The 8659-nt window shown below is 35.3% G+C and overlaps 1 pseudogene; it reads left to right on the forward strand.

Moving 5' to 3' along the window:
* The first annotated feature begins 504 nt into the window (after window positions 1–504).
* On the forward strand, window positions 505–7379 carry LOC149800150 (excitatory amino acid transporter 1-like; annotated as a pseudogene).
* Window positions 7380–8659: the final 1280 nt, after the last annotated feature.

Here is an 8659-nt window from a genome sequence, read left to right on the forward strand (position 1 = left end):
GTTGAGCATTTCCTTGATTATAGCTATTTATAGCATCATTACAATTATGCAAATTTTTGAACACCCCAGCAAGATTTCAGGTCTTGGTAATGCTTTATATATAAATCTCACGCTTGTACTAGTGTATGTATGTTTCTGTCTCTGTTGTGTTTGACCCTCTACCATCATTGTCCCTAGACAATCCCACCATGTTCAATTCCCCTTGACGCTATACAGACCCACCATGTTCAATTTCCATATGTTAAATTCCCCTAGTCCCTAGATAGACCCGCACTCTATTCCCATGTTCAATTTCCCTTGACGCTATAAAGTCCCACCCTGTTTAAATTCCTTTGACGCTAAACCGTCCCACGATTTTTCTCCATGTTAATTTCCCTTGACGCTAATCTGACCCACGATTTTTCTCCATGTTAAATTTCCCTTGACGCTAATCTGACCCAGGGGTCTCTGTAATGCTAATTCCCATTGAGGCTAATGTACCCCACCTTACTACTGTCTTTTTTGATGGCCTTAGAATTAGCCAATGGAAATGCAGCTTTCATATATTTAAAAGGGATCAAATTGCACTCTAGGGACTTTTTCCCCGACAACTTATTGGAAGCTACATTCCGAAAGACCCAAACCAGGTACAGCACCCTGACTGAGACCGTCGAAAGGAATACTTCAAATGGCACTATACTAGTTGATACTGTGGAAAGGTTGACGAAAAATGTTGGAAAGACAGACAGCGCTAATATAATAGGTATGAGTTCGTAACATGAACGATCTAAGGACGATCCAACTGTCAGTTACTTTGTCGGAGCTGAGTGTTGTGTAACTGCGGCGAAATATGTTTGAACGGTAATAGGTGATAAGTAATAGTGGCCATCACCTGAAGTGAGTTACTTATATCATAGTAATACCATTGTATTATATAGCATGCTTACTTACCAGTATGAATCATAGTAATACCATTGTATTATATAGCATGCTTACTTACTAGTATGAATATGAACGAACGTTCTTTTTCTACCTTTTGAATACTTATTTACAACTCCGATCAGATTTTTTGAGAATAAATTCATGTGTGTGTTATGCTACCGAGCGTTGTTTCAAACTGGGGTCTCACAAGGCATTCATACCCAAGATTTATAATAGAATACAATCGCAAGCCTCTACGCTATTTTTATAACGAGAGGTTTTGCTAAAGCATACCTAAGATTAAGCAAGTAAGTAAACCCCTTTCGTCTTTCTCATCTTGTCCAACGGCCAGGCTGAGGATAAGAGTATTTTTAACCTGACAGAGGCCATGTTTTGAACTTGAATATTTAATTTACAAAAAGAAAACCCATTGTGGATATTTTTTTATAAACTAGATCTTAAATTGGCAACCTATAAATATAACTGTTTTTTGCGGCAATAATTTGAAGTAAAAAAGTACAACATGTCTTTTTGTTCAGTCTGAGTTTTGAAGCTGAGGGGAGTGCGTGGATGTTGTATTGTGCGGTTTATGTTTTTTCAAACGTAACATTTACCATAGAGCGCTAGTGTGTACGTCTTAAGGTCTTTTTTGTCTCAGAAGAAGCAAACGTTTTATTTTTAAAGATAAATTACTAGGGTTAATGATTATAATCTTTACGTATTACTTATTTTTTATTAAGCAGAGAATGCGGTTTAAGCTGATAATGTTTTCATGATAATATATACAGTTTCCCACACCGTACGTTTTGTTGACATTAACTCACTTGATAAAGTGAATGGACTATATCTAGAGGTATCTAGTTCGAATACTGTTGGAGTCATTTATCTCTTTAAATGTAACGATCACATTTATTCATTTCTTTTGAAATAAATCATTTATGGCATTTTAGTATCTCGATCCTTCAGCCAATCAAAAACCTCTATCGTTTTTGATTCGAGTAAGTGCTTCGTCTGGCTTGTTGAAGTTGAGGACTTCGATGAAGGTGAATAAAATCCTTCTACCATGTTAGTATTGTTTCAGAATTTAAATACGTACTCCTAATAAGATGCTGAAATTTATTCCAGAGAATATTTTTGAGAAATTCGTCGATAATGGAATATAAGAATTTTAAAACAAAAATGAATGGTCTGACAATTATAAATCAAGTTGTTTCTCCTTGCGAAAACGAGGTTGTAGTTCGGTGAAGACCACACGTTTAAATAATGAACACTTTTATACCTGAACAGAGATGGTTAACGTATAGACAAAAACAAGTACACTAGAAAAGATGATGATGGTAATACAAAAACGAATTATGGAAGAAGTGGGAATGGAAATGCCTAGCATTATTTGAGCAGCCTTATCAAATACCTGTACACATTCCAAACTCTTGTAAATAAGGACATCACTATATGATACACTTCGTGTATTGAGAACCTAGGTTCGTGTAAGATATGATGCGAAGATTGGAATGCTTTCTAATAAGCGTTGTCATTTTGTATAGAATCACTTGTGTTTCTGCAGGTCTGATTGTCGCCTGCACTCTTGTTGGCATCGCTGCGTCAACGTTGAAAGAGAAAGGGAAACCACTCTTACACTTCTTTGTCTCGGCATCTGATATAGTTATCGTGATAGTCAGGTGGTTTATGTGGTATGTTATCCTTGACTTGTAGTACATTATTTCAGGCACTTCTTATTTGCATAAGAATACATATGGTGAGTATATAAATATTGTAAAATGTTATCGTTGGTATATTGCCAAAGAGACTGAATTATTTTTAAAGGCATTGTTCAGTTGGAAACGCTACCTCAGATTAGTTAATACTTTAGTCGGGAGTTTTATGATTCATATTGAATGACAAATAAACATGGATAAAATGTGCTCCTTGAATTTTCTGTGTTGTGATTTTGTAAGTTTTTAAACACTAATTGAAACATAATATAGGATTGCCTGTGAAATAATAAAGGACTCAAAAGCATAAAATTGTTATGATTGGGATTAACAACAGTTTCAAAATTTTGAAATACATATCCCAAGTAAATAATTCATCTAAATATTTCCTGAGCAAAATAATTTTATTTTCAAGACATTCTTAAAGGGATCCACCTGTCAGGCAAATGACCTTACACGTTTAATACAGATTGATGTGATTTTATTTTGAATCAGGACCACACTAATAGGCGTGGTAAGTCTGATTGCCGTGGCAATAGCGGGCACTGCAGACATCATTAGCGTCTTCGGATCCATGGGTATCGTGGTTGCTACGGTTGCGGTTGCCATAGTAATCCAGTAACTGATTGTCCTGCCAGCCATACTGTTTGCTTTCACAAAGAGAAATCCCTATGCCTATCTGCTCTCCATAGCGCGACCCTGGGTGATTGGCTTCGCTGCCACAAGCAGGTGAGTTGGTATATCGAGGATGTAGCTTAATAATGCTAGCTGTAGCAGTAGTGACAGTAGTAGTTGTAGTAGGAGTCGTGGTAGTAGTAGTAGTAGTAGTAGTAGTAGTAATAATAATAATAATAATAATGATAATGATAATAATAATAGTATTAGTAGTAGTGGTAGTTGAGCTAGTATTGGTGGTGGTAGTAGTAGAAAAAGTGGTGGTGGTGGTGCTAGTAATAGTAGTGATAGTAGTAGAAGTAATAATAATAGTGTTATTAGTAGTATTAGTGGTAATACTAGCGGTGGTAGTAGTTGTTGTTGTAGTGGTAGTAACAGTAGTAGTAAGTAGTGATAGTAGTATTAGTAGTGGTAGTAGTATTGTTGGTGGTAGTGTTGGTAGTGGTAGTTTGATTAGTAGTTGTAATAGTAGAAGCAATAATAATATTGTTACTAGTAGTAGTAGTAGTAGTGGTAGTAGTTGTGATAGTAGTAGTGGTAATAATAATAGTAATATTGTTGATGATGACGGTGGTATTAATAGTAGGGGTAGTAGTAGTGGTGGTAGTAGCAGTAGTAGTAATAATGGTAGTAGTACAAGTAGTAGTAATAGTGGTGGCAGCAGCAACAACAGGACCAATAGTTGTAGTTGTAGTAGTTCTGTTGTTGAACATAATGGCATGAGTGTTTTTGTAAGAAGTTCCTACGCCTTCATCGTATGCATAGCGATCTCCTGTATGGTTGACTTTGCTGCCACAAACACGTTAATTCTCTATCTGGAATGTTCCGTAGTACTTGGCGGTCGTAGTAGTAGTGGTACCTCTAACATAAATATTATTAGTGGTTGTGTTGGTGGTGGCGGTAATACGAGTACGTTCGCAAGGATAAATCAAAAGGCCTTTCTCATGTCGATAAGAGTGACTCTGGTCCATCGCCTTCGCTGCCACAAGCAATGTTACTGATGTATCTTGCAAGTTCCATATTATTTGGTAGTAGTGGTAGTAGATGAGGATTGAAGTTGTAATAATAATAATAATAATAAGAAGAAGAAGAACGAGATAAAGAACATAAGTCGGAACGGAAAGTAAATTTTTATGGAGATAGATGAGGACAAAGTTGGTATATCTGTGAGGTAAGAACGGTATATATGAATAACCATGGACGATTTCTTCAAGACAATCATTGCTGGTTTTAGAAACAAACAAACAAAATTAGAACATTGACAACAAAAAAATGATAAAGATCCTACTAGTACTAATATATCCAACCATCTTATAATTGTAGAACTGCCATTTATCTTACAGCTGCCATCATTTCTAGCTTTGATTCATTCCTCTGTTCTTAATGTTCTTCATCTTCTCACAGGATTGGTACAGGAATAGTAAGGGAAATAACTCCAATAGATTTTATGCAAAGGGAGAAAACGAATACTTTTTTTTTTGCTACTGAAATAATGCGAATTGAGTCAGAAAAGCAGATGATTTTAACAGCTATTTCCATATAGAAATTTCAGATGGTAGAAATTTTAATAAATGAACCAGAGTACACTTGAAATAATTTATTATTGCATTATTTACTGCTTCTTAATTTATCATCCACTTAATTCAATAAAACCTCTGATAAACTGTTCCGTTCGATCTTTACTTAGGGCTGTAGCAATCCCAGAAATGATAGCCTCCTGTGAAGACACAAACAAGATAGACAAGCGATTTGTGATTCCATTTAGTGTAACACTTAGTGCAAATGGTTCCGGTCTCTACATGGCATCAGCATCCATTTTCTGCTACAATCTGTCCGGCTTTTGATTTCGTCCTTATTGGGTAAGTACTCCTTTGTATTACTAATATTCAGATTAATCGGGGTCACGACATAGCGTCATGTGACTATGGCATAGTAGACTTTGTAGTTTGATACATGACATTCCATCATATATATATATATATATATATATATATATATATATATATATATATATATATATATATTGCATCATATATATATATATATATATATATATATATATATATATATATATATATATATATATATATATATATACATACATACATACACACGATTATGTCTGTTGGCCCAGTATATATATATATACATTGCATCATATATATATATATATATATATATATATATATATATATAGACACATACACACGATTATATCTGTTGGCCCAGTGGCGAGTGCGCAGGTCTATGTCTGCAAGGGCGTCGATTCGAACGCTACCATCTGATCAGTCAGGAGTTGACTTGCGTGGTGTCGCTGTATATAAGGCGCTTGGCCACAATTTCCCCCGCACTAAATAACCCCCATGTTTGACTTTGTTATGACACACTAAACCCATCGCCAAAAATTATGTCTCTCTGTTGTCTTGCATTCGTGTTATTTATACTTGATTTAATTATATCTGATTTAAGTTTTTGTAAGTTTTAAAGTATTTTTATTTTTCATTATATGTCAAAATGATGTAGTTCTGTTTGTTAGAAACTTATATTTTTTTTTATAGAAAATAGTCTGACGTTGGCTGTTCGTTTTAGTAAACACCAGGTGTTGACCTAGATCCTGATCTTGATTAAAATTAGTAGCAACCATGTAAATAAGTTCTATTTTTATTTTAAAATGATTGGTTTTTGTTGTGGTCATGATGGGACAACTGATTTAAGATGTAAACAATTTTTGAAAGTTGTATTTCTTAGAGTAAAATGGTTGGGTCTTCCCAAGGGCATTAAAGGCTACGTGATTTTTTAAATTATATGTAAAGATGACCACATGACACTTATCCGGTGCGTAAAATTCAAGGTTTAAACCATCGTATTAGAGAAACACGTTTGGGCTATTACATTGGAAAGTGACTATTGTGTCGTTTAGAGTTATTTCAAACTACATGGATTCAGAAGGGTTAATGTTCCGTTTTTCCTGGAAAATATGTGTGCTAATATGAAATTGTTGAACAAGGACAGCAAAAAATTTATTCAGATTTCCAAAACCGGAATGATATTTCTTGTTTCTACAAGGAACTGTAGACTTCAACACTACAGGTTACATCATACGTCATCGTCTTCCATCTTGGATTCCCCCATGTTTGACTGCGTCATGACACACTAAACCCAACTCCCAAACTTTTGTCTCTCTGTTGCTCTTGCACGCGTCCTTGTGTGGACACGTATTCCTATTTTTTTATTTATCTCTGTCTATTTGCTTAGTTAATAAACGAATCTATTTTCTTATATCCATCTAACTGTTTATTCCTTGCAGAAAGACGATGTTAAAGGTATTAAAAGATGCTAATTAAGTGATTGCATTTTCATATCTATACTAGAATTCTGGCGACTGTTGCATCAATGGCTATCCCGTCTGTTCCTAGTGCCAGCATTGTGTCTATCGTCATGATCCTAAACTCTCTCGGTTTACCAGTAGACATGGTATCCCTTCTCATAGCCATGGAGTGGATCTTGTAAGCATCAATATGTCACCCTCTCTCAGCTGATCATTCTCTAAATGGAAATAATGGCGTCCTATCCATTACGCACCCATTTGATCCTTAATTGTTACACTGTTGTTTGATACCGATATTCAATATGTATTTCTGTGTCTCACCCAAAAGACTGGAAATATTTTATGTATTTTCATTGATGTCCGATTCAAATTCTGACAAACGCTAATTTGTTTTTAAATTTGTTTCAGACTGTGCATACAAATATTTTGAAAGCGTAAAAGTCTTATACTGGCCGCCATGTATAGTCTTCTTGTGCTGAAAAATGGCGTTAAACCTTACAACAACAAAAGCAACAACAACTAATTCAATTTCCAATTTAAATTAATTCTTTATATCAAATTTACAGGGACCGTCTAAGGACAACAAGCATTGTTGTCAGTCATACAATGTGTGCCGCAGTAACCTGCAAGTTGTGTAAAGAAAATTTGAGGCAACTTGACATGGAAATGAAAGTAGAAGAGGAAACAGAGAAAATGTGTATTTCTAACCAGGATTACAATAAGGATCTGTTGAATGTAAAGCTGTAATGGAAAAGTGGTGGAAAAGGAACATCTCTTAATAGTTGGTTGTATTAACTAAACCGATGCTTATCTCATTATTTGACATCTTTCGTATCATTACACCAAGTGAGTCAGTCAGCGGTTATTGCAACTACTATGGTCCCAAAGAAAAGCATTACTACTTTTTTTTCCAGATTTATCCAGGACATTTGTGTGACCTGAGAAGAATGTTGCTTACATTAAGTAGAAAACATGCGAGTTCAAACACAAAATAAAATGTTCAGTGAGTTCAGCTTAGTGACTTTTGAGCGTGATGACAATACAATGAGATTTGGTTCCGCAAAAGGTAATTTCCAATACAAATTGGAATAGTTTCATTAGAATATAACTGATTCATTTTCAGCTTTCATTTGTGGAATATGGGAATTAAGATGACTTGTCAAGTAACCCACATATTGTACATCCCATTGTGCAAATTGAATGCAACCTTCCAATGGTTAGCACAGCTTGTGATATTTAATTGCATGTTGGACTTCACTAGTGTTTTTTTGCATTTTATATAGGTTCGTTTTAATTTACAGTCTTGTCCTTTTCATTTATATTCTCATACCGTCTTAAAATTATATCTTGTGTGAAGTCACTATTTTGGAGAAATAAAGAATGAGAGCTCCGGGATCTGTATTTCTTTCTGGTTTCTTCTCTGTACATATAACTTTTCTTGTTTTGGTACAGTTACAGGTAACCATGAAGGAAAGTTCATGTTTGATTCAACTCATCTTTGCATCTTTAACTTCATATATTAATATTAGATATTGGAAACACACACACACACACACACACACACACACACACACACTTTCGCTGAATATATGCTTCCCGTCATCTATCTGTCTGTCTGTCTGTCTGTCACTACCATCAGTCTATACCTACATAACTCGTAAGTTTGCTAACCATAATCCAGGCTCCATAGTTGGTTTCCATCTTCACAAAAAACTAGGATCATAAAGGTGAAAAGTATTGTATATTTGTAAAATTACCAGCATACGTATTATTGACCGACAACCTCCTCTCTCTCTGTGGCCGCTCCGTACTCCTAAGAGGTAAGAACGTCTGCCATGGATGCGAGAAGTTGTGGGTTCGAACCCCGGCACAGAGTTATACCAGCATTGAAAGGTTAGTGTTAAGACCTGGTGTCAGGATAATGAGACTGAGTTTGACATGATGCTACATGTCTGCGGCATGATGCTTCAGTGCTAGACATCACTATAAACTGCCACACTGCAGACATCGTGGAAAATTGTTAAAGCTACGTTAAATTCCAAAT

This window comes from Sinohyriopsis cumingii, chromosome 5, assembly GCF_028554795.1.
Source record: "Sinohyriopsis cumingii isolate HCF-2022 chromosome 5, ASM2855479v2, whole genome shotgun sequence".
NCBI lineage: Eukaryota > Metazoa > Mollusca > Bivalvia > Unionida > Unionidae > Sinohyriopsis > Sinohyriopsis cumingii.